At 49.6% G+C, this 23,818-nt stretch overlaps 1 long non-coding RNA gene across 1 annotated transcript in view; it reads right to left on the bottom strand.

Annotated features, from left to right (window-relative positions):
* The window catches only part of LOC123850850 (uncharacterized), a 113,062-nt gene that overhangs the window by 77,663 nt on the left and 11,581 nt on the right, over positions 1-23,818 (bottom strand). Inside the window, exon 2 of the long non-coding RNA XR_008506829.2 lies at positions 7,607-7,692. This is a non-coding gene — a long non-coding RNA (uncharacterized LOC123850850). The remainder of the gene's footprint in view (positions 1-7,606; positions 7,693-23,818) is intronic.

Raw genomic sequence — 23,818 nt, forward strand, 5'->3', positions numbered from 1 at the left:
TGCCAGCAAGAGTGGTCGGTATGTCCCTCCCCACAGTGTGGCCGGCAGTAGAGAGAGTGGTCAGGGACTGCTCTTGGGACGGCGCAGACAGAAGCGCAGGCTGGGGGAAGGTGGGCAGTGCCCCGGTGTGTGCCACTCCAAGTCCACGGAGCCTCCAGGCCTGGAGCCAGCCAAGTCCGCTCCTAACACTGGCAGGGCTAGAATACAAAAGGAGGCCCACTTAACCATAGTGTACATATTTAACACTTATGAGTCATGCCAACAGACTATTGAATAACTCAATTCCCTACTCCAGCCCTGACAAGTAACCCCCCAAAATAACCTAGATGGCCAGGTTCCAGCTGGTTTCTCAGACTCCTCGAAGCTCCACTCTAGAATATGGCAGTGTGAAGAAGGCCAACCCCTGGCCTCCAGCCCTTGGCTTGCCTACTTTCTTCCTTACCCCTGGTCAGTCCCCCCAGGTTAATGGCCCACACATTCAAGCTCTGGGCACCCCCACAAGCAACCACCCCGGGCCCTCCCTGGAGCCTAAGGGTTGAATCTCAGGAGTGAGGTGCACCCCCACAAAGAGGCCCACACAGGCCCTGGAGGTAGGCTCCAGGCCACTGTAGCGGGGAGTTCTGGTGGGGGAGCAGGACATAGGCTGGGGATGCACAGGATCCGTCGATCCAGCTAACTCGAGGACGGTGAGGTGCACAGTCAGGCCAAGGCTGAGTGGGGTCCTCTGAAGCGCACTGCCCAGGACAGAGTGCCACTGGCTGGAGCTGCCGCGATTCGGGTCACCCTGGCTTCCCTTCAAGCCCCCTGCCAGTAGGATTGGCAGGCCTGGCTTTGAGCCTTGGCTCTGTTCCTCACTAGCTATGTAGCCTTGGGTAAAATGTTTGCTCTCTCTGAGCCCATCTCATCTGTAAAGAGTATTTAGCCAGATACTCCCCATAGATCCTACAAGGCTCACAGGAAGGTGATAACTCTGGGTCCCAAGGGGCCTTATAATGGGGCATATGTCTGATGCTCTCAGCCTAGTTGGATAGATTGAGCATGGGGAACACAGACCTCCCTTTCTCACCTCCATCTGGGCCACAGTGGGATGAGGAGGGAGAAATCAATCTTGGCCTTGAGTCACCACCTGAGCTGTGGCTGCAAAGGTCCAAAAATCAAACCCGCTACTGTGTCTTCTCTGCTTGTCTGCCAGCCACACATCATCCGTCCACCTTAGCCCCGAGCAGAGCTCCTCTCCACCACAGGCTGGTCCCAGGAAGAGCCTTGGGGTAGTGAGGCAGGGTCCCAGAGCCTGGGCAGTTGTCCTCTGGGAACTGACTAGGCATGTGCATGGGGCGGAGAGGGGCTCAACTCTAATTTGTCCATCTGCAAACCTCTCTAGGTCAGCAAGAATAACTGTCCTCTTTTAGACCTTGAACCTCACCTTCTGCTGTAGGAAATGACTTCTTCAGTCAACCTGGTTGGGGTAGGAGACGGTGGTCCCAGTCAGCCCCCATGGGCAGGCAAGCATTGAGAATGGTTTCCCCAACCATGTGTGGTCAGATGGTGTGCTCTCTGGGGCAGCCAGTGGAAAAGCAGCCACTTGTCAAGGTCAGAGCCCCATCCAAGAATCTGGGCACCTATGATAGTTTCATAGAGAGGGTAGAAGTCAGGAATTCCAGGAATCTGGCATGGGCATGGCACAGAGCCAAAGAACAGTTTCTGACTTTCTAGGCAGCCTCCAAAGGCAATGGGGGCAGCAAAGCACAGTAAGGACCTGATATCCAGCCAGAAAATCCCACCCACGGAGAGAGTAGAGAGCTGGAAATGGGAGAGAGTATCCTCATTTCTCTTGCCGGATCCTACAGGGGTCATAGAAAGCCATGCAATTAACTGGCACAGAACTACACTTTCTGTCCCACTCCAATGCACCAGGGTCAAGTGTCCATGAATTAGTTAACCTTCCACAACCCCTCACCTTCTGAGCGTAGGCGCAGGCCATTTTATATGGAACCTGCAGGCAGGGAGAAGTCTGCCCCCCTTAGAATGAGCTTTCTCCGTCTCAGCACAATGTTAGGGCCCCGACAGTTCTTTGTTGTAAGGCTGTTCTGTGCATTATAAGACATTCGACGGCATCTCTGACTAGACGCCCACAGTGGCAACAACCAAAAATGTCTCCAGACACTGCCAAACATCCCCTGGGGGACAAAATAGTCCCTGGATGAGAGCCATTGCCTCAGACAAGAATAGGTAGAGATGGGGGATGACACACAGAGGTGGTCATGCTGCCTCCAAGTCCTCCTCTGACTGCGCCAACGTTGCTCAGGGACTCATACCTAGCCGATGCTCACACCAATGAACTCTATGGCCAAGGAGAAGTAGAGGAAGGGACACGGGTGCTCATTCGTCGGCAACAATGCGACCAACACTCACCAAGGACTCCCATGTTCCTGGCAGTGTGCTGAGCTCTCTGCATGCATCCACCAAATGATCTGGGCGAGAACCCTCTGAGCTAAGCACGGATATCGCCCCCATCTTGGAGGAGGAGAACCTACGGCTTACAACAGATGAGCAACTTACTGAAGGTCGAGCAGCTGGTGGGCATTGGAGCGGAGGCTGGAACTCAAGCCCACGGATTCCAGAGCTGCCCTCTTAAGTCTTGACACAACAACAAATTTAATTGTTAACGACAATCATCTCCCAGCTGTGGGCTTCAGGAAGATGCCGAACAGAAAGGAAAGTGACTTGATGTAGGCGATGTCATCTGGTCCCTCCCACCCCTCTAAGAGGGCCCTGGAGGAGATAAAGCCTAGCACTTCCTTGACCTTTGCCAACCGGAGTGCGGACAACAGTCAGAAGGCAGGTTTCACTCAACAGGCCTTGTCAGGAGCCACAGCTTCGTCTGAGAACCCAGGCTTTGGGCCATGTGGGTGGAGAGATCTGGACTACCAGCGCCGTGCCTGGCCCCCATCCCCTGGGTGCCTGGAGATTCCACTCAAGGAAAACAAATACTAAGTGTGGGGGAAGTTCTTTGCTGCCTTTGAAAAACAAAATGCCAGCAGCTCAGCCCTGGATCCCAGGAAGGCTTCAATCGCATTCCAGGACTTGCAAGCAGCTCCAGGATGGAATTTGTGGAGGAATGTTTGTTCCTTTCCCCTTGCTTAAAGGATCTGAAGAGTGATTAAAAACAAAAGACCATGAGGTTTCAAAAGTACATCAACAGCATCCCTCTAAAAACACACCCAAGCCCAAGATGAAGGCTTGAGCGACAAGATACTGTACTGATTAATTATTAAGAACACATTTTGTGCGGTTTGACAGATATGCCAGGGCAATCTGCTTCATAGTGATTAAACCTCAATAAATGTGGTTCTAATAATGAGCTGGTATTGAATTATCAGACAATGGCAGCCTTAGTAAATCTTAATTAGTTTTGTCTTTTGAGTCCTTCATTTAAAATTCTGAGTAATACAAATGTCGGTCTGAGGAGTGAGGGAGGCATGGCCGCCATCCCCAGGGTGCCGCCCTTGGCCCACGACCCCCCAGCCCCACAGACACAGAGTTCACCAGCCTGCAGGATTATGGGGAGGGACCAAGAGTGGAATTGGGGGGAGGGGGCAGGGCAAAGCTCTTCTGGGAAGTTTGCTTTCCAACAAACAGAGCCAGCCCTTCTTCAAACACCTCTGAGGAAGGAAAGCCTCATTAGGCCCAACAGCTAGACTTTTGGGTGAAAACAATTATTTCTGAAACGTGGAGCTCTAGGAGAGGAAGAAAAAAAAAAAACTACAAAATCAGGAGACAGGGAGGGCGGAGGGCTAGGAGGGGAAGGGCTCCTGTGAGCTCCAAGCTAGGAGAGCTGGAAAAATGGGCAGATGGATGACCAGGTGATGCGCCAGCCACCAGGTCCAACTGGAGGCCTTTCAGGGTAAACAAACTGACCAGGGCACACAGCTTTGCTTCAAAAGGCCCACAATTACTCGTTTTATTGCTCGGAGTTACAAGATGATGGTATCTCAAAAGAAGGTGACAGCAAGTTAACAGATCAGTCCCTGAGGGTGCCTGGCCCAGACGGAGAGACTCCCTTCTCCAAACAGAGATGCAGGCACAATTAGGCGCTTTCCAAAGGAGCCGTTTCTTTGCTCCGGGAGCCCCATGGAAGTCCAGTCAAGGCACTCTCCACCTCCGCGCACATTTTGTTACTCGTTAACTCCTAATTTGGGAAGGGGGGGAAATGGGTGTCTCTTTCAAGAATTTCTCCCTCCGGAGATGGCATCTCTGAGTAGCAGCATTTGGCAGTAAAACACAACAAATGTCAGAGCAGAGTTGCTGCAGGGCTTGGGGATTTACGACCGGGTTCCGGAATGCTGTTAAAGCCGTGGCCAGAAACTCCGATTCCATATTGGGACGGATTTGTATAATTAGGCAAAGTAAATGAGTCCTGTCCCGGGAGGCAAGAGGCCTGGGTCCTATCTCCACCATTAACTTGGGTGACCTTGGCGAGTTCCTTCTCCTCCCTGGGCCCCTTGTCACTATCTAAAATGAGAGTGTGGGGTTTGTGATGCCTGAGGATAGTTTCAGCTCCAAAAGTCTAGGATCCTAAGATCCTAAAACTCAGCAGACATTTCCCCAATAGACACACACACTCCAAAATCAATGGGACCTGGAAGTCTGGTGGTGAGGGACCATCATCAGAGTGGACGAATTACAGGATGCCGGACATGATTGTGACAGAGTGGTCCTGCTTTCAATCTCACGGCCTTTAGCCACCGTCAAGAACTCATCCTTTCACACTGGGAGCTTTCCTCAGCGTGGAAGAAGGAAAAGGACCACCATCCATCCTCAGAGTGGCTTGGGCCTCCTCACTACTTCCCAACCAAGGCAAAGATCATTTTCAAAGGTCACTCAACTGTTCTTTGGAGGAAAAGTTCCGGGACCCTTTCTGTCTGGTCTTCTCTACCCTGAATGTGACGCTCAGGTTCCAGCTGTGAGCGGCGTATCTTGCTGGCTCTGGCAGAGGCCGTAAGTCCTGCTACTCTGCCTCAGCTCAGAGTAGGGCGGGACCAGCGGCCCTCTGGCCCCAAGCAGCCGTGTTTACGTGGTACTGCCTCCCAAGGGCCCTTGCACTGGGCATCTGCTCTGGAAGCTGCCCCAGAACCAGAGAAATAACTGTACCTCCACTCAAATTCGAAAATGCTGAACTGACTCTGACAAGAAGTGGCATTTTTTTCACAGATAGACGATTCCATGTTTGCCACTGACACCCCTTTCTTCTTCCCTGTAACAGTTCCTGTTAGCTGAGAATCACTACACAAACACAACACAAACACAAACAACCTTCCCTCTTCCCTGGAGCATTTCACGGCTGCACTTTTTTATTATTATTATTATTATTGAATATCTGTCCCCCACGGCAGCAGGAAGCATGTCTGTCTTCATCCATGTCCTCTCCTCTTTCCCCAGCTCAGTTCCAGGTACATAACGGGGCTTAAAGACTAGTGTTGGCTGAATCATCAAGTTCCAGGAACCAGGCTATTGGTGCTAAAGATGCTCGCAGAAGCTGCAGTGAGAATGGAGAAGTCAAGGCAAGTGCAGAGGGCGTGGAGTTGGGCTTTAGAAGCCGGCAGCGTTTGGAGAGGCAGAGGAGGGCCGCAGGTCCCCCACGGTTACGTCCCCCCAGGCCTCTCTTAGGAGGACTCCCCTAGAAGTGGCCTTGCTGGGGGAGCAGTCAGCAGGAAGACGCCACCTACAGGTGAGTGTGGAGAACGCACTGGAACAGAGCCGCTCTAACTTCAAAAAAGTTGAGTCCTGCCTCCAAGGGAAATAGAGCCCACTGACCCATTTGTTTGGAACTCTGGTTTCCGATTTCCACTAACATCTTCCACGCACATCCCATTGTATCTCTCCTGGCCACCTGAGCTCACTCTTTACTGAGCAGCCTTTTTCCCCCAAACCTCCAAGTAAAACTTGCAATTCTTGCCAAATGTTTGCTCCATCAAGCAATATTTAGCAACATGAGTGCCACAAATGGATCACGAACAGATCAAATATCATACGTTTGGTTTCAAATCCTGGAAATATTTTTCAAATCATGTCTTTTTTTTTTTTTTTTCCTTTTCAGACACATCATCAACCTCCTGACAATTTTGGCCAGGCCTGCCAGCAGGCAGCCAGCCACTACCCCACCCTGGCAAGAAGCTGGGCAAAGAGTGGCTGGGGGCAGGTGGCAGCTGGTGGAGGCCACTACGGGCCCCCAGATGACATGGAACCTGGCTGTATAGTGCCTCAAGGGAGTGATGTGTGTGTATGTGTGTGTGGTCGTGTTGGGTCCTGCAGGAGAGGAACATTATGGGTACACGGGGGCCCATGTGTGGTGTGGTGGGTATGGTACATGGAAGGACACAGGCTACGGTGTGATGTGGGTGCACCTGAGACTTTGGGTGAGGTCTGTGTGCTCTGTGAGCTCTGTGATGTGTGGGTATGTGAATGTGGTGCGTGTGATATGGTTTGTGTGCGTGTAACCACGGGGCATGTAGTAGGTGGGATCTGTTGGTGTGGTGTGGTGTGGTGCAACTGAGAGTAAGGAGGGGCAGAGGGATATGTGTATCAAAATGAGATCTTGGCCACCAGAAAGTAGCTCTGGGTTGACCAGGCCTTGGCTCTGAGACCATCTCCAGCAATGGGAGAGCGGCTGATGCCAGGGAAGGCCGGGACACCTGCCACTGGCAGAGTAGCCTCGATGCCAAGATTTGGGTCCAGCCTTGAATCTACGGACCTGGACTCCATCGTTGGGAAAGCTCAGTGGGTGTCACTTGATGCCTGTGCCCAAGGACACTGAAACAAAGAAAATGAGGCAAATTGTTTGGTGACTTAGAAGCAGCTGCTATTCTGGGTCAAGGGCCTGAGGAAGACACTGGAGCTCTTGGCCTGAGGGAAGTGTGTGGCTGGCTCATGTGTAGTTTTAGTCCCTGGGGCCACATTATCACTAATAATGACCTCAGCCCAAGGGAGACGTAGTCTACTTTCCCAACCAGCAGACGGTGCTTCCCTGAGGCCCAGAGAAGGCGCCATGGCAGGCTGCCCAGGATCTCACGCAAAGGTCACAGCTTCTTCCTCAGGGGCTGTCCCAGAAGAGATGCCAGGCTCCAGTCATGTCACTTCCTTCATATATATGTGACTCCCACCACCTTGAAGATTCAAACCCCGTGGTTTGGCCTCCAGGACTTTCAGATAACTTGTCCCACTCTCTTAGCTCCCCCAAGTCCTCTCTGTGTTTTCCCAACCTGAGGCAAGGGAGCCACCCTCAACATTCAGGGCAAAAGATGCAGTTCAGAGAGCCCTTGCTTGAGAGTAGGAGGAGGGAGAGGCTTTTGGAAACTGAGCCCAGAGGATAGTGGGCAGGACACAGAGTCACACAGAACTGCTAGAGTGACACTCAATTTTGAATTCCTGCTTGTGTTTGGCTTTTGAGGAAGAAGGGACCCAGTGCCATCCTTTTGTCATTTAAAACTCCAACATGCAAGCTGACTCAAATAGCTTACTAACCAAGATGGCTCCAGATATGGAATTAAGTAGAGAATAAAGCCTTCTGAAAAATAATTGCTGGGAGCAAATAACCCAAAAAACTTACCACTGGCAAGGAATTGTGGGGGCCAGAGGGGAGGTGTCAGTCCAATGCGGGACAATCTGCAGGCCACATTTCTACATGGAACAACACTGAAACACATGGAAGAAGCCCACAGTGAAACAACTGAGTCGTGTTCATATCTGTACCCAGGAAGATGCCACCCTCCTGCAACCTTCTCTTCTTCTCTCCCGCCACTTCAAATCCATTGTTCTGTGCTTGTTTGTCTCTGCAAGCCTGAAGTCCCATCCAGAAGACAGAATGAGAAGAAAAATCCACTATGGCATTGTTCTTTCTTCTCTTTTCTCTTTCCCTGAAAGTAGACACCCACTCCCTTTCCCAAATGTAAAGAGTTAGTCCACTTCTTAGCAGGCAATTAAAGTTAGTCCATCCTTTAAATACATGTGGGAATACTCAGCCTTGGAATTTACCCAAAATCAGCTGAGACAGGCACAGAGAGTCAAAATATTCCCACCTAGCGAGACAAGCCCTCCTTCCAAAGTCGGCTCGACCATCACCTCTTTTGGGGACATTCTCTCTCCCATCTTGTCCTTACTGTACCCCAAAATATCACTTCTAGAATCCTCTCAATGAGAAGCTATTTCTTCTCTTACAGGCCCAAAGGGTATAGAAGGGAGGTAAATGTTCTCTTTGCCCCTCAATGCTCCTTTCAGGTTGTTTCTTCTTCCCCTCTCAAAGCCCTTGCTTCTTAGAGGGGCAAGTCCTCAGACTTCACCACCCACCACTCTGCCTTGTTGTCACGAACAACCCTCCCTCATTCACTGATGGCTTTAGCACTTGGCTCACTGCCTGTCTACCACCACTCCTGTCATTCTTGGCAACTTGAACATTCACACAGATGATCCATCCCCATCTCTCTGGTCTCTCCACTCCTTGGTTCTGACAGATGCAGTGATCTTTTCCTCCATCCCACCTCAACCACCAACTCCTATGGTTGTACTTTTTATCTTTACAGACAGTTATTTCAATCAATAACAGCATTACTTCTGGAATGTCAAGTAGCTTCAGTCTTTGGTCGGCCACCTCTTCCTGCAATCTAGAGCATCCAGCAACTCAGCCCTCCTTGAGATGCTCAATTGACAGTCCCTTCCCTCTCTCGCCACCTCCTCCCCTCCCTCAGGCACACACAGGCATTCTTGCCCTCCCCCTCCTCCAGCTCAGGTTCTGTGGTTGGCACTCTGTTCTCCCCCTTGAACACGTTTACCTCCTTTGCTCTGTATCACTCTGTAGGACACCAGCCTGGAAAGATCTGAACCCAAAGTGTTGCTCCCTTGCCTCCACTTCGCTCACACTCTACATCTGATTCATCAGCAAGTTCTGGCAACATTACCTCCAAATGCATCCCAAATTTGACTACTTCTTCCCTTTTTTATCATCAAAACATCAGTCTAAGCCACTGATATCTCTTTTTTTAATCAATCATTTCCACTTTTCTTTTCTTTTTTAATATTTTATTTATTTATTTGACAGAGAGAGAGAGGGAACACAAGCAGGGGGAGCAGCAGAGGGAGAAACAGACTCCCCACTGAGCAGGGAGCCCAATGCAGGGCTGGATCCCAGGACCCTGGGATCATGACCTGAGCCGAAGTCAGACGCTTAACCAACTGAGCCACCCAGGTGCCCCGCCACTGACTATAAGGTCCTCTAACTGGCTTCCTCTCTTGCCCCCACCCAATCCACTCCTCACACAGCAGCTAGCATGGTCTCTCTAACTTTTTAAAATAGAATGACTTCATTTTTTGGAGAAGTTTTAGGTTCACAGCAAAACTGAGGAGAAAGTACGAAGAGTTCCCATATACCACCTGCCCCCACCCTACACACACAGCCTCCTCAACTATCAATGCCCCCCCCACCAGAGTGGCACATTGGTTACAATGGATGAACCCATGTTGACATCTTGATCACCCAAAATCCATAGCTTATATTAGGGTTCCCTCTTGGATTTGACAAATCTACAATGACATGTACCCACCACTATAGTATCATACATAATAGTTTCATAGCCCTAAAAGGCTTCTGTGCTCTACCTATTCATCTCTTCCTTCCCCCAACCCCTGATCTTTATACTGTCTCCATTTTTTCATTTTTTCCAGAATGTGGTATAATTGGAATCATATAATATGTAGCATTTCAGACTGGCTCTTTTCTCTCAGTGATATGCACCTCAGTTTCCTCCATGTCTTGTCATGGCTTGATAGCTCATTTCTTTATAGCACTGAATAATATCTCATTGCCTGGATACACCACAGTTTATTTATCCAGTCACCTACCAAAGGACATCTTGGTTGCTTCCAAGTTTTGGCAATTATGAATAAAGCTACTATAAACATTTATGTGTGGGGTTTTTTTTTTGTATGGACATAAGTTTTCAACTCATTTGGGTAAATACCAAGGAGCACAATTGCTAGATCATATGGTAAGACTATGTTTAGTTATGTAAGAAACTGACAAACTATCTTCTGTACCATTTTGCATTCCCACCGGTGATCAATGAGAGTTCCTGTTGTACCACATCCTCTCTAGCATCTGGTGTTGTCAGTGTTTTGGACCATTCTCATAGGTGTGTAGCTGTATCTCGTTGTTTTATAGATGGGTCTTTTTAAATCTTAAATCTGATTGTGTTGTTCCCTTTTTAAAAGCTTTCCAGTGAATTCCCACCATGACACAGTAAATTCCAAACTCCTTACTATGACCCACAAGACACTGCATAGTTTGGCCTCTAGCTAGCCATGTCTGTTCTGATTGGTCAGCATCTATGCCATGCTGATTCTTTAATGTTTCAATGACCACCCAATTCTGCAACCTCATGTGCACCATTCTCCTCATAGCCATCTTGCTCCAGCCAATCTGGCCCTCTTTCATTCTTCAAATATGCCAGGCTTGTTTCTGGCTTCGGGTTCCCCAATTGCCATTTTTTTTTCTTGAGATGTTATTCTGCCAAATCTGCATGTGACTATCTCCTTCAATCAGGTCTTGGCTTAAATACTATCCTCTAAGAGGGGACTTTCCTAACTTCAGGCACTTTTGGGTAGATGGATAAATGGATGGATGGATCCTGAAAGGAGTGAAAGAAAACTTGGTTGCTGTGAGCTAGAAGGCCATTGTACCAATGGAAAGAGCCATTTCAGGAGTCCATGGAAGCAGTCAGTCTAAGCCCCTGTCAGAGAAAAAGGACTAAAACAGAAGAGGATATACAGAATAGCATAGGGAAAACGGAAGGCAGTTGACAATATCAAGTGACGTAGCTTTTGGAGGAGCGTTGAGGGTCAATCATGCTCCTAGGAATATATAAAGCATCAGGCCTGGGGCACCTGGGTGGCTCAGTTGGTTAAGCATCAGACTCTAGGTTTTGGCTCAGGTCATGATCTCAGGGTCCTGGGATCGAGCCCTGCATCTGCGCTCAGCGGGGACTCTGCTTCAGGATTCTCCCTCTCCCTCTGCTCCTCCCCTGCCGCTCACGCTGTCTCTCCAAAATAAATAAATAAATCTTTAAAATCAATCAATCAATCAATAAAGCATCATATCTTAACTGCCCACCAGCATACAGAATGAGTATCCCGTGTACACACACCTTGGTGAATTACCAGAACCTCAGACTAGAGGCAGTGTGCCTGGGGAAGGGAGAGGCCAGCTCTGGGCGTGCTGCCTTGTGGCTGTAACAACCACTCTTGTCTGTATCTTGAGCTTTTTCCAGCTAGTTCAGAAATCAAGGCAGAGAAGAAACCTCAACATCACACATTACCAGGAGGATCACAGATCAGCTGTGGTCTGGAGAGAATCTGAACCTGTTCCATTTGATTTTTCACATGTATGCAATTCCTTTTTTGACGCTCTGAAACTCAAAGCTTATTATTTTAACATTTACGACCGAAGATAACTGGCAACTTTACATAGCCTCTGTAATGATTTTTTTTTAAAACCATGTCTGATTAAGACACTGTTTAGGTCATGGTGTCTCAGACTGCAGGTCGTGAACCATTAATATGTCGTGAAATCAATTTAGATGGTTCACAACCAGCATATTTTTAACAAAACAGAACACAGTAGATGAGAAGAGAAAATCTCAAAACGTATCACACATAGTGAGGGTAAGTATTATTTCAGAAAATATATGTTTCAATTATATGTATTATATATTACGTGTGTGGGCGTGTGTGTAATGAGACACAATGAAAAATGTAGGGGAACAGCCAAAAAAGCAGAAGCTATTTCTTTAAGTTTCACTTGACTATATAAATATGTTATGAACAATGTATAAAATATATTCTAAAATAACTTCAACATTCATATAGAATTCATTCATGTCAGTGTAAAGCTGCCAAAGGTAATATGCATCAGAAATAGTTCACAACTGTTGTGGCAATCTGAACATCCCATTTTAAGGCTAGGATCCTGACATTCCACTAGACTGCAAGTCTAGTGGAGATCCAGGTTCTAATGTCTTCTCTTTTACTCTCTAGCATGATGGCTTTAGGAAAGTCTCCCTCCCTTTTTAGGCCTCAGATTCCTTGACTCTAAAATGAAAGATTTGGGTTCACGTGCTTCTGAGGAGCCCTCCACAGAAATCATGCATTCTGAGTCTACGAGAGGCTGTATGAAATGATCAAGAACTTCAAAATCAAATCCTAGCTGCCACTTACCAGTATCATTGCCAGTTTCTGCAATCAACAATCAGAAATTATGATGCATCCCCCATGGGGCGGTGATAAGGACTAGAATCATTCTTGCAAAGCTCCCGGCACGGGAGAGATCTCCACAGGAGAGGACTACTGTTAGCATGCCCGGCTCTGCCTCTCTGTCTGCATTGATGTCTGAGCACCAACCAATTCTACCTTGTACCTGTGACCTTCTGCAACTGTCTCTGAGAATCCTGTCCCCAGTGGGGATATCAAGAAGGGAAAGGGAGACCCCCAAGGAAGGAAGAAGAAAGGAAAAAGGAAGGGAAGGAGGGAGGATGCTCAGCTCCTATGCTCCAGGCAAAATTTAAAATCCCAGGAGGATGCTCAGAGGCAAAGAGGAGTGGCCAGCACACCCCTGCACCCAACCCAGCCGAGTGGTCAGCCAGCCTCCAACTGTTCCCCACCCCTGCTGGACAGCTCTGCAGGGGGCAGTCAGTCCTTAACAGTGAGCTGAGATTAACCGCACCATAATGTTCACCCAATGATCCTAGTTCTACCCACCGGAGCCACACAGAGGTGATCACAAGATGGCCCCTGGGACACTGGAGATACTTTTTCTGCCACCCCAGGATTCTCCAGGCTATCCCCTCCTGAGATCTCTCGCCTGGCCCCGGCCTGCCATGGTTTCAAGGGACTTCACCATGAACAGGCCATATCTGAAAGGGTTCTAGATGGGCACAGTCCCTACTGCCGACGCTCATCCTTTCCCAGGTACAAGGTTTGCTATTGGCCTCGACTCCTCCCATCAAGACAGATAAGGTGCTCATTCCACTGAATTTGGTTGGGGCACAGGTGGGTGGACATTTAATGATTATTTTTTCCTAAAAAGGAAATTAACTTTTATGATTCCTTAAATAAATGCATACTGACTCTCAGGCACAGCACCATTACGAAGAGCCAGAGAGGGAAGACAAGCTAGCATCATTGCCTGTCCCTAGAAAATGCACAGCAGGGAAGAAAAAAAAAAATGTTCAAACAAATGTTTATAAAAGCCAAACAAATGTGTTGGGCTATTTCACTGTCACTCACACCCAAGCACTCCTGCTGATGGATGGAGGTCACAGAAACTCTCCTAGTTGGGGGTCAGTCTTCACTCAGACACCCACTGCCTCTAAAGCTGTCTCAATACAGCGAAAAAGACAAACAAGCCTCTGCCCCTCCCCACAGACAATGTCCCCGAGGCATCACCAAAAGCAGGTAAGAGAGGCTTTGCATCCAGGAAAGACACAGCAGGGCAAGGAGCCTTTGTCTGGGTTCATGTTCCCTGTGGTACGTGGCCAAGAGGAAAGGAGCTACATCTACGTTCTGGTGGCCTAGGCCAGTGGACATTCAATGAGGTAGAAAGAAGATCAGGAGCTGCCAACAGGGCTAAACCTTGTTCACTTTCCTGATGCAGAGTCTGGATGAAGTTGGCAGCTCCCAGCCTGCTAGTCTGCAGGGCCTGGTAGGATGGACAGGTATGTGGGAAGCATAAATCCAGTTGAAACAAGGGGACAAGACCCACCCAGATCTAGACACTCCCTCCACCTGGGGAGCTGCCTCCACGGCCCTGTGCCTCAGCTCATCTGCAAGGGGACCACAATTGCAAGAACACAGGAACAGCTAGCTCCACTGGGCCCTTCCCTGGGTGGGGTGGACCATCGGATGAGAGGTGGGGAAACCACACTGCAGTCAACCCATCGCTTCCCCTGCAAAGGCAGAGGCGAGAAGAAGGAAATGAACTGGCTGACCTGAGAACAGCCCTGATTCCCAGGCCCCTGTCTGGGAATTTTCTCTTTCCAAATATGAAGGAAATAAAAATAGGTAGGCAGGAAGGCCAAAATATGTTTGCAAAAACCCCAGTCTGGTTTTGAAATGCCTGCTCCCACCATTTCAAGACTAAGAATAATGGAAGAAGTCGGGGATTCTGGCGCGGTCCCAGGGCGTGAGTGCACTTGGATTTGAGAGCGTACTCATGTCTATGCCACACCAAATGCTCTGGAGCTAGTCAGAAGTGTCAGAAGCCTTTACAGAAATGAATGAGCAGCTGATTAAGACATGTGGCTGCTAACAAGCAGAAATTAGCCCTATAAAACATTCCAAAGTGTCGGTGATGGAAATGTACTCCACGGCCATCCAGTTGAGAGGGCAGAGCTGCCCGCACGCTGCTAAGCTTCGCCAGTGGCCCAGGCCCAGGGCGGGCAGCTTCCACCCAGCTGGGCCTCGGGACAGGACCACCAGGCACCTCAACAACAAATAGGCCAAAATGGATCTCGTTCAGCTTGTCACTTCAACTCAACTACCTTAAACATCTGGGTTTTCCTGTGACATCTTGTTATGGGCTGTACCTTAGCATGTGACTGTCTCTACAGGGAGAGGTAGCTTTAGATTAAAGAGGTAATTAAGTTTAAATGAGGTCATGAGGGTGGGCCCTCATCCTATATACTGGTGTCCTTTTTAAGAAGTGGAGATCAGGACGCAGACATGGACAAAGGAAGACCACAAGAAGAGACAGGGAGGAGATGGCTGGCTGGAGCCAAGGAGAGAGGTCCCAGAAGAAACCAACCCTGCCAACACGCTGACCCAGGACTTCTAGTTTCTGGAGCTGTGAGAAAAATAAGTTCCTGTGGTTTAGGCCCCCTGGTCTGTGATTCTTTGTTACGGCAGCCCGAACAGATGAATACACAGCAGCTCAGCCTGTTCTATGTTTAATAAAAATGCCTGGATGCTTCCATTGGTTACCAGGAAATGGATGGGAGGTGAGGGGATACCTGAAGCACAACCTCACAGACAAGGAAGCCAACAGGTGCTCCAGAGCTCAAGAGAACTGAGGAAAAGAGCAGACACCCAGGGACCAGCCAGGTATTAGGACAAGCTCTCCACGCTCGTTATTTATGCCCACTGTAATCTGGACAAAAATGCTGAGAAGTCAGCATCATTATCCCCATTTCACAGCCAGGGAAGGTGGTTCTCGGAGGTGGTAAGTATCTTGACAAGGATGTGGATGTATTCAACAGCAGAAGGGAGATGAAAATCCAGGTTTGTCAATTTCAAAGGTTGTATTTCCCCTCCAACCAGAATCAGTGACCTCAGTTCACCAACGATTCAGCTGTCTGTCATCGTGTGGCAGGAAGGCCCATAACTGGAGGCATCCAGACAGGGGCTAGCAGATGAGGGACGCAGTGACTGTGATTTCCAATCATGCGTCCCTTCCAACACAACACGGTTAGGTCACACTCTCCTCCTCACATCTGCACATGCAGCCGGGGAGGAGAGGAGCTGAATCCCTCAGGGGACAATCTGAAACTGTACCAAGTGATTCCAGTTTGTGATTCCAGGGGGTATCCCCGCTGAGACTCCCCATGGAAGGGATTTGGGCTGGGATGCCCCCCAAGACACTTCTAGCCCTCAAAGTCCACAGCTCTTGAACATCCATGGAGCCTCAAAAGTACAGCACGTTGGCACGGTGCCTCCAGAACATTCCCCAGAGCCGAGGTCAGGGTATCCACACCAGATCTTCAGTGAGCTCTACTTCTCTCTGCACAAACAGTGATCTGGCTAGAAACAGCAGCACAGAGTGCCCAGGAATGGCCTTGGCAGCTCAAGATCAAAGCCCCTGAGGTTGGACTAAAAGTTTGTTGTGTTTGTTCTCACTTGCTCAGCTCCAGGGAGGAAAGTGGAAAGAGGCTGGGCTGGCAGGTCGGCACCACCCCCCATTCTGTCCCAGATGTGGTGGGACAGGCAGTTCTACCATCATGACCCTGCCAAGGAGCTGATGCAAAGGCCAGGCTGACAGCTCAGGGACCCGCAGCCCTCCGGTTCCAGCTGGGGTCACTCAGGCCCCCACATAAGCCCAGCCTTGTCCTGAGGCAAAGGAAGGACGGGTGGGAGTCGGGCCAGCAGCACACAGGCTCAGTGCCCAGGCAGCTGGGCCGCCCATCCATCCAGACCTGGGCCCTAGCACTGCATTTACATCCCTCTCCCTCCTCCCCCTTACCCCTTCCTCCCCCCACCTCCTCCAAGCTCGGGGCCCCTCAGGGCCTCCCTGGTCCTCTCTAGAGCTTGCTCCAGGGGACAGGGACCTGGGTTTGGACTGGCACCCCTAGTCAGAGGAAGGGCACTCCTGGCCTCAGTTGTGACTTCCACAGGGAAGCACTTCCTGACCCACCAAGACTGGATGAGAGGCTATTCTGTGCTCCTTAAGCCTCTAATACCTATGACATGGTCTCAAAATGATGTTTGCTTGCCCTTCTGCATCACTAGAGTACAAGCACCTGGAGGGTAGGAGCTCTCCTTTTAACCTCTGTATTCTTACTGCTTGATAGGAGATAAAAATTCAAATGGTATTGGTTGAATAAATGAAGATAGAAGAAAATTTCAAGGGATGCTGAAGACCTCTCCACCCAAGCCAAACTCCTGTCTTCATGCAGTCCTGCCTTGGGGCACTCAGCCCCGAAGGCCTCTGGGGAAGCAAAGGGAGATCCTGTACAGAGAGTGACAGGAAGGGGTTCATCCATGGATCCGAATGAGGCCCTGGCATCCAAAGACAAGAGAGAACTCAGCAGCTTTGGGTTCTCTGGCCTGGCAGGGGTAAGTTAGCAGCAAGCAGGCACCTGATGAGAGAGAAGGAAGAGGGGCATGGCAAGGGATGGGGGGGGTGGGGGGGAGTCCAGGTAAGCCCAGGGGTAGAGGGAAGCCCCAAAGCCAAACCATCCAGCAGTCAAAGAGCTCAGCCCCCCAACCCCAACCTCCACTCACATGAAGCTCCCAGGAGCACAAATGAATCCTGCCAGCATCCTCCCAGCCAGGACCCACAGCCCTGAAAGGTAGGAAACAGAGATGTGGGATGACCTTGTCCTGCCCTCTCTGCCCTCAGGGAGCTCCCAATGTAAACTCTACAAGAGCCTAAACTACACGGGGTAAGGGGTGAAATACAGATAGCTGACCCTTGGGGACTCACACAGCCCTGTGGTCTGGAGGCCAAGTGAGGCTGCCTCAGAGAAGGGCTTGGGTCTGGACGGTGACGGGTGAGCAGGAGTTGGGGGGGAGGAACATCAGGCAGGGTTGGGAAGGCGACAGGTATAGTGTGCTCGGGGGGCTGGGAGAATAGCAGGGATGTGGGGAGGCATGCAGAGGCCGACAGGAGGGAGCTGGAGAGAGCCCCGAGGTGCCCAGAAGGACTGCCGTTGCTGAGCTGGCAGCTGGGCTCTGGAACCCAGCAAAGGCTGGTGCCCACACTCCCCAGAGGCTCCTTGGAGGGTGCCCTGTAAACGGCTGTACTTCCTTCTCCAGGGCTCGGTGTCACCAGTCCCATTTCCCGACCCGACTGCTCACGGTGCCACGATGAAATCTGTCTTAGGCTGGCCTGGCCTGGCTGAAGGCCAACCCACCACAACTCCTCCTCCGGGGCTACTAAGGAGGAGAGGAGGCTCTAGGAAGCAGGGCAGGCTGGACCAGTGCAGACACGCCAACCACATCAGTACTTTCTTTACCAAGCAGCTTCTCTAGGACATGCACTCTCTGTGGATGATTTAAAAGGTAAAACAGACTATGGTATGCCATGGGGTGCCTACAGATGGAGCATGCAGGGATAGAACGACCCTGGTTCTGGTCTCACCCTCTCTCCCAGCAGGCCCAGAGAACTGCAATACTCTCCTTATCCCTTCCTCTAATGAAACCCTCCATGCTGTACCTGGAGGTTCTCCGAGCCACACACATGACCATGTCACAGCCCTGCTCAAAAGTCATGGTGTCTTCCAGTCCCAACTGCTTAGCTAGACTTTCAAGACGCTTCATTTCTCCCAACCTATTTCTGCAGCCTCTTCCTGCTCCTCTCCAACTCAAACTCCTCTACCCTGGAGACCATTGCCTGGGCTTCATCTCAACTTTGAGTTGTGCCCCTGCATCAGGGCTCAGCAGCACCTCTTCTCTCCTCCTCCTGGAAGCTTTCTTAACCACAACCCCCAGGAGTATGTGATTCCTTTTTACATCCATTTGACATTCCTTTTGGTCCCTCCTTGCCCACCCAGCCAGTCATGGGTCATCTTTGTCTATGAGGAGGGCTTCTCACCTTTCCACTTAGGCCACAAATACCTAGAGAGCAAAGCTTAGCTCCTATCCTGCTGGACACACCCCCCATGGTGCCCATGGTCATGCCCTGCCCCCAGAAAGTGCACCTTGGTTGGGCTTTGGGGCCAAGACCATCACAGGCCCCAGGATAGTCTTTTCTTGGGAGGGGGTTGGGAGGGGCAGAGGGATAGGGAGAGAGAGAATCCCAAGCAGGCTCCACACCCAGCACAGAGACCAATGTGGGGCTCAATCCCATGACCCCGAGATCACAACCTGAGCCAAAATCAAGAGCCAGATGCTTAACCGAATGAGCCACCCAGGTGCCCCTCAGAGGACCCAGGATATTCTTAACTAGTGAGCAAGGCCCTCAGGTTATACTCCCTTGAAGAGAACTCCTCCTCCACCAGAACAATCCTGCTATGCTCTGGTGGTTCTGGCCAAGAAATGCCCTGTAGAGAATATTACTACCTTGGAAAACCCCAGTCTGTCTCCAGGATCAGTGACAGCTTGGACATCTGGCACCAAGACCAGCAACATAATTTGCAGGGCCCAGTGCAAAATGAACATGCAGGCCTCTGTTCAAAAAGCCAGAAAAACATGCTGTTAAAAGTACTAAAATACAGAAGTTTCTACATTCTTCTGCAGTCTCTTTCTTAACCTGTTATGATGGCTTTTTGTTTTTGGTTTGTTTTTTTTTTAGTAAACTTTATTTTGCAGAACAGTCTTTGATTTACAGAAAAAATGGTGAAGACAGTACAGAGTTCCCGCCTACTCTGTACCCAGTTTCCCCTAGTATTAACATCTCACGTGAGTATGGTACATTTGTTACAACTAATGAACCAACAGTGATATTTTACTTTTAACTAAAGTCCATACTTGATCCAGATTTCCTTAGTTTTCACCTAATGAGTTTTTCTGTGCCAGGATCCCATCCAGGACACCACATTACATTGAGTCACTGTGTCTCCTTGGGCAATTCTTGCTGTCGCAGTTTCGCAGACTTCCCTTGTTCAGGATGACCTTGACAGTTTTGAGGAGTACTGGTCAGGGTTCGGTAAAATGACCTCTATTGAGATTTGTTTGATGGTTTTTTTCATGATTTGACTGGGGTTGTGGGCTATTGAGAGAAAGACCATAGACATAAAGTGTCATTTCCATCACATCATCTGAAAGCTACATGCTATGAACCTGACTTATCACTGTTGGTGTTGACCTTGGTCCCCCGGCTGGGGCTGTGCTGGTCATGTTTCTCCACCATGAGGTTACTCTGTGTCCCCCCTTCTGTGTACTTTACTCTTTGGAAGGAAGTCACTATGCACAGGGGTGTGGTTATGTTCCATCTCTTTGAGGGTTTTCTATATAAATTATTCAGAATTCTTCTGCACAGATTTTTTTGTATTCAATTGTTTGTATAAGTAAGAATGTATGGATATTTATTTTATACTTTGGGTAATAACCCAATAATGCTTTATTTCCTTGTTCAAATTGTTCCAGCTTTGGCCACTGAGAGCTCTTTCAGTTAACTCCTGTGTTCCTTTGACATACTAAGCAGTGCTCTCCTGCCCCAGCTCCCTTTCCCTCTGAGTATAATGACAGGCAAAGATAGGACATTGAGACCCAAGCCACCAGGCTTGAAACCCTGACTTTCCCAGTTATGTGGCCTCCCCAAGTCACTTTGTCTCTACCTCAGCTAGTTCCTCATCTGTAAACTGTGGGTCCTCATGCCCCCTCTCCCACCCCCTGGAGCTGCTGTGAGGATTTATTAGAAACAATATCTCCAAAGTGCTTAGAACTGCCTCAGGCACACAGAAAGTTCTCAGTAAACAGGAGCTGCATTTTCCCCCGAGGGTCTGACTCTCTGAGATTCTGCCCCAAGCTCCCAAGGAAAAAAAACAGCTTTCTCTAAACCACAGAGGTCAGCTCAGCTCGGGCAAGCTGTGTGCCAGAAAAGATCCCAGGTAAAAAGTCCCTTTGCAACATCTCCACTCAATAAGGGTTACTTGCAAATATTCAGCTCATAAATGAACTGTCCAAAGGACAGCTAATTGAAGCCATTAAGGCTGCAGCATTTTCTGCCCGCAGGCCCAGGGGGTAGATTCGTGTTGGGTTTCAGCAGCTGATGGACCTCCAGCGGGACAGATGTCAGGGCTCAGGGATCCTAACCCACAAAACTGGTCCCACGGCACACCACCTGTGACCCTGCAGACAAGAGGGTGCCCCTTGGTCTCCACCCTATTGCTTCCTTTTAACTCCTTGGAAAGCCAAGTCCTAGAGAATAGTCACTTCCTGTCCATGGAAGGGCTCTGATTCAAGGTCAGGTGTCGTCCTGAGACCCATGCACCTGTGCATGCTTTCTGAGACTGGGTTTGGCCCAGCACACCAGAAGGGGCACCCAGAGCCTGGCCTTTTCCAGGAGGGGCATGAAGGACATCTTTCCACAGAGGACAAAGATTTCCCTTACTCACCCCTCTCCCTGCCATATGATGGGGCAGCTCTGGGGTCTGAAAATCCACCTGCTGGCAGGACTGACCAGGACAAAGGTGCCCTGCTGGTGGCTCACAGGGTCCCCTCATCCTGGCTCAGCTGATAGGAGTCTTCACTCAAATGGGTTCTGCTCCAGAAGCAGGTCCTCTCACAGAGACTAGTTCAACAATTTGCTATTCCAGCTGTGAAACATTGCTTAGCATCACTGACCTCCATTGGCTCACCAAGCTTTTACTAAGCATCTACTATGTGCTAGATATTGAGCTTGGTGCTGGGTGCTGGGTATAGACAGATGAGAAAGACATGCTCTTGGGAAGTACCAAATCTTTTGGTTTGTGGGTAGTAGGTAGCAACAGCTGACATCTTACTTTGAGTACTTATGTGACAGAAACCACATAAGCACTTAATATGTAATTAATCTTCACTACCAAACCATGAAAGCATTACTTTTACTATGTCCATTTAACAGATGAGGAAACTGAGGCACAGACCAGTTAAGAAGCTTGTCTTATGTCACAAAGTGTGTTAGCTGGACTCTGAGACACAGATGCCAAGACAAGATAGATGTAAAAGATTTCCTGGGATAATGCAGTGGGGGGCAGGGGGTAGCAGGGGAGCCTCGGGTCTGACCCCTGTAAAGGGGTCTCAGGTCTTGACCCAATGCAAAGACTGCCCTTGGGGTGGGGGGTCCCGGGCCCCCTGCCCAGGGTCCCTGAGCAGAAATGTCCAGGCCCTGGTGTACCCTCCACGCTCAGCCACTGGCTGAAAGAAGCCCAGGTTGAAAGCCACCTTGGCTAAAACCCTGTGAAGGATCCCAAAGGTGCCACAGCAGGAGGCTGTCAGCTAAACACCCTCCCCGCTGCTCTTCCACAAGTTCTTCCTCGCAGGAGGCCCCAGCAGCCCACCTCCGTGGCTGCCACACCAAGCAGCCATGGCTCAAACAGGTCTTTCGTCCATTATGCTAGACTGACAAACTTGTACATGACTCGGTCTCTGAATGCTCTCAGCAAAACTTACTGGTCAGTCAGTCAACAAGCTTCATGAAGCCCTAAGTGTCCATCCTCATTGGGTATAAAGAGAAAGCTTGGCCCCAGCCTAAAGGAGGTCCTAGGCTGGTGAGGGACACAAGACTGACGAAAGCATGTCCTGAGATGAGCCAAACACAGTCCCTGCCTTCAGAGAGGTCACCTTCTCATAGGAACCAACAACCAATGACAAAAGAGTGAAATAATGTTTGATAAGGGAAGCAGTCCTGGCAGCGTTATGTAAGGCTTCCTGGAGGTAGGGGCTTCTTCATGGAGACCTGGGAAGTGAATAGGCATTGGTAGATGAAGATGAGTAAATGTGGGAGAGGTGTACTTCCTGTAGAGGGGCAAGGGATGGGGATGGAGGGAGAGGAAAGAGAGCAGAAGTGAATAGCAATTCCAGCAGAAGAAAGGAACAGCCTTGGTGAGGGCCCAAGAGAAGTTGTGGTATATTCATGGAGCTACCAGTTCTTCTGGAAGGCTGCAGGTGAGGAAGGCAGCCAGGAAAAGTGAGGCCAGATGGTGTGCAGCCTTGCCTGCCCACTAATGAATGTGTCCTGGGGACAGGGGAAGCAAATACTGCATGAGGCCTAAGTCAAAGGGGCAGGTGCTAACTGCAGTGAGAATAACAAGTGAGAGCAGGGCAGCTCAGGAGGGGTCTGCAGGGTCTGAGGCCTGACAGATCATCAGCAAAAATGACTCCAGGCATGAGGACTGATGGAGTCCCCAGGAAGGTTCACACAGCTATACTCCTCCAGAGCAAGACATCAACTTAATCAGAAGATGACTTAATCAGAAGGAAACTGAGAACTGGTGATTCTATTCCTACATCTCCACCCTCCAAAGGAAAGTTTCTGAGAAATATTAGATCTTTCTGGTAATGTCTATAAAACTGTTAGCCAAATATCCCACTAACTCTGTTCTTCCACCTCAAAAATTCAACCACCTGCTTAATGCCTACTTTGACTTCCCTAATTAACCACACACACAGGGGAGCTTCCTTGCAACCTAAATTGTTGTTCTTTTTTTTTTTTTTTTAATATTTTATTTATTTATTTGACAGAGAGAGACACAGCGAGAGAGGGAACACAAGCAGGGGGAGTGGGAGAGGGAGAAGCAGGCTCCCCGCAGAGCAGGGAGCCCGATGTGGGACTCGATCCCAGGACCCCGGGACCATGACCTGAGCCGAAGGCAGTCGCTTAACCAACTGAGCCACCCAGGCGCCCAACCTAAATTGTTGTTCTTAAAAAGTAGTTCAGCTGCTTAGGTAGTCACGGCCCAAGTTCATCTCAAGATGGTGGACAGTTGAAATTCCCCCTCAAATCTCCATATCAACCCTTCTCATGTTTTATTATTATGTAGAATAAAACTCCAAACTTCGTGACATGAAACAACGATCATTTATCATCATCATCTCTTTCAATTTTGGAGGCTGACAGCCTTGATGAGGTGGTTCTCTCTGAGAATCTCTCATGTAGTTGTGGGCAGATGGGGCCTGGAGCTGGAGACCAAAACTTCCTCACTCAGATGTCTGGTGACTGACGCATGTAGGTGATGATGACCAAAGCACCTACATGCAGCCTCTCCCCATGGCCTGAGCTTCCCTGCAAGCGTCCTAACAGAGGAAGGACCAGTGGTAGCTGGCTTTATCAACTTGTATGATAGCTTTGAAAGTCCATAGCACTATGGCCCCCACACTCAACCCTTTGGAGCAGTCACAAAGGCCCACCCAGGTTCCAAGAGTGGGGGACAAAGATTCTACCTCTTAATGGTGGGCTGTCAGGCCATATTACAAACAGAACATGTGGGATAAGCAATACCATCATGCGGATCAGTCAAAAACACACTCAAGCACAGCCACAACCACTCTGCCACAATTCACATCCCTCCAATGTTCAAAATGTCCTCATGCTCTCCAGCAAGGTCTCCAGCTTGACATCCGGGGGTCTCTCCATCTAAAT

This window comes from Mirounga angustirostris, unplaced genomic scaffold (genome assembly GCF_029215605.1).
Source record: "Mirounga angustirostris isolate CCGP_5_RB_7025 unplaced genomic scaffold, mMirAng1.0.hap1 SCAF_10, whole genome shotgun sequence".
In the NCBI taxonomy this organism is placed as follows: Eukaryota; Metazoa; Chordata; class Mammalia; order Carnivora; family Phocidae; genus Mirounga; species Mirounga angustirostris.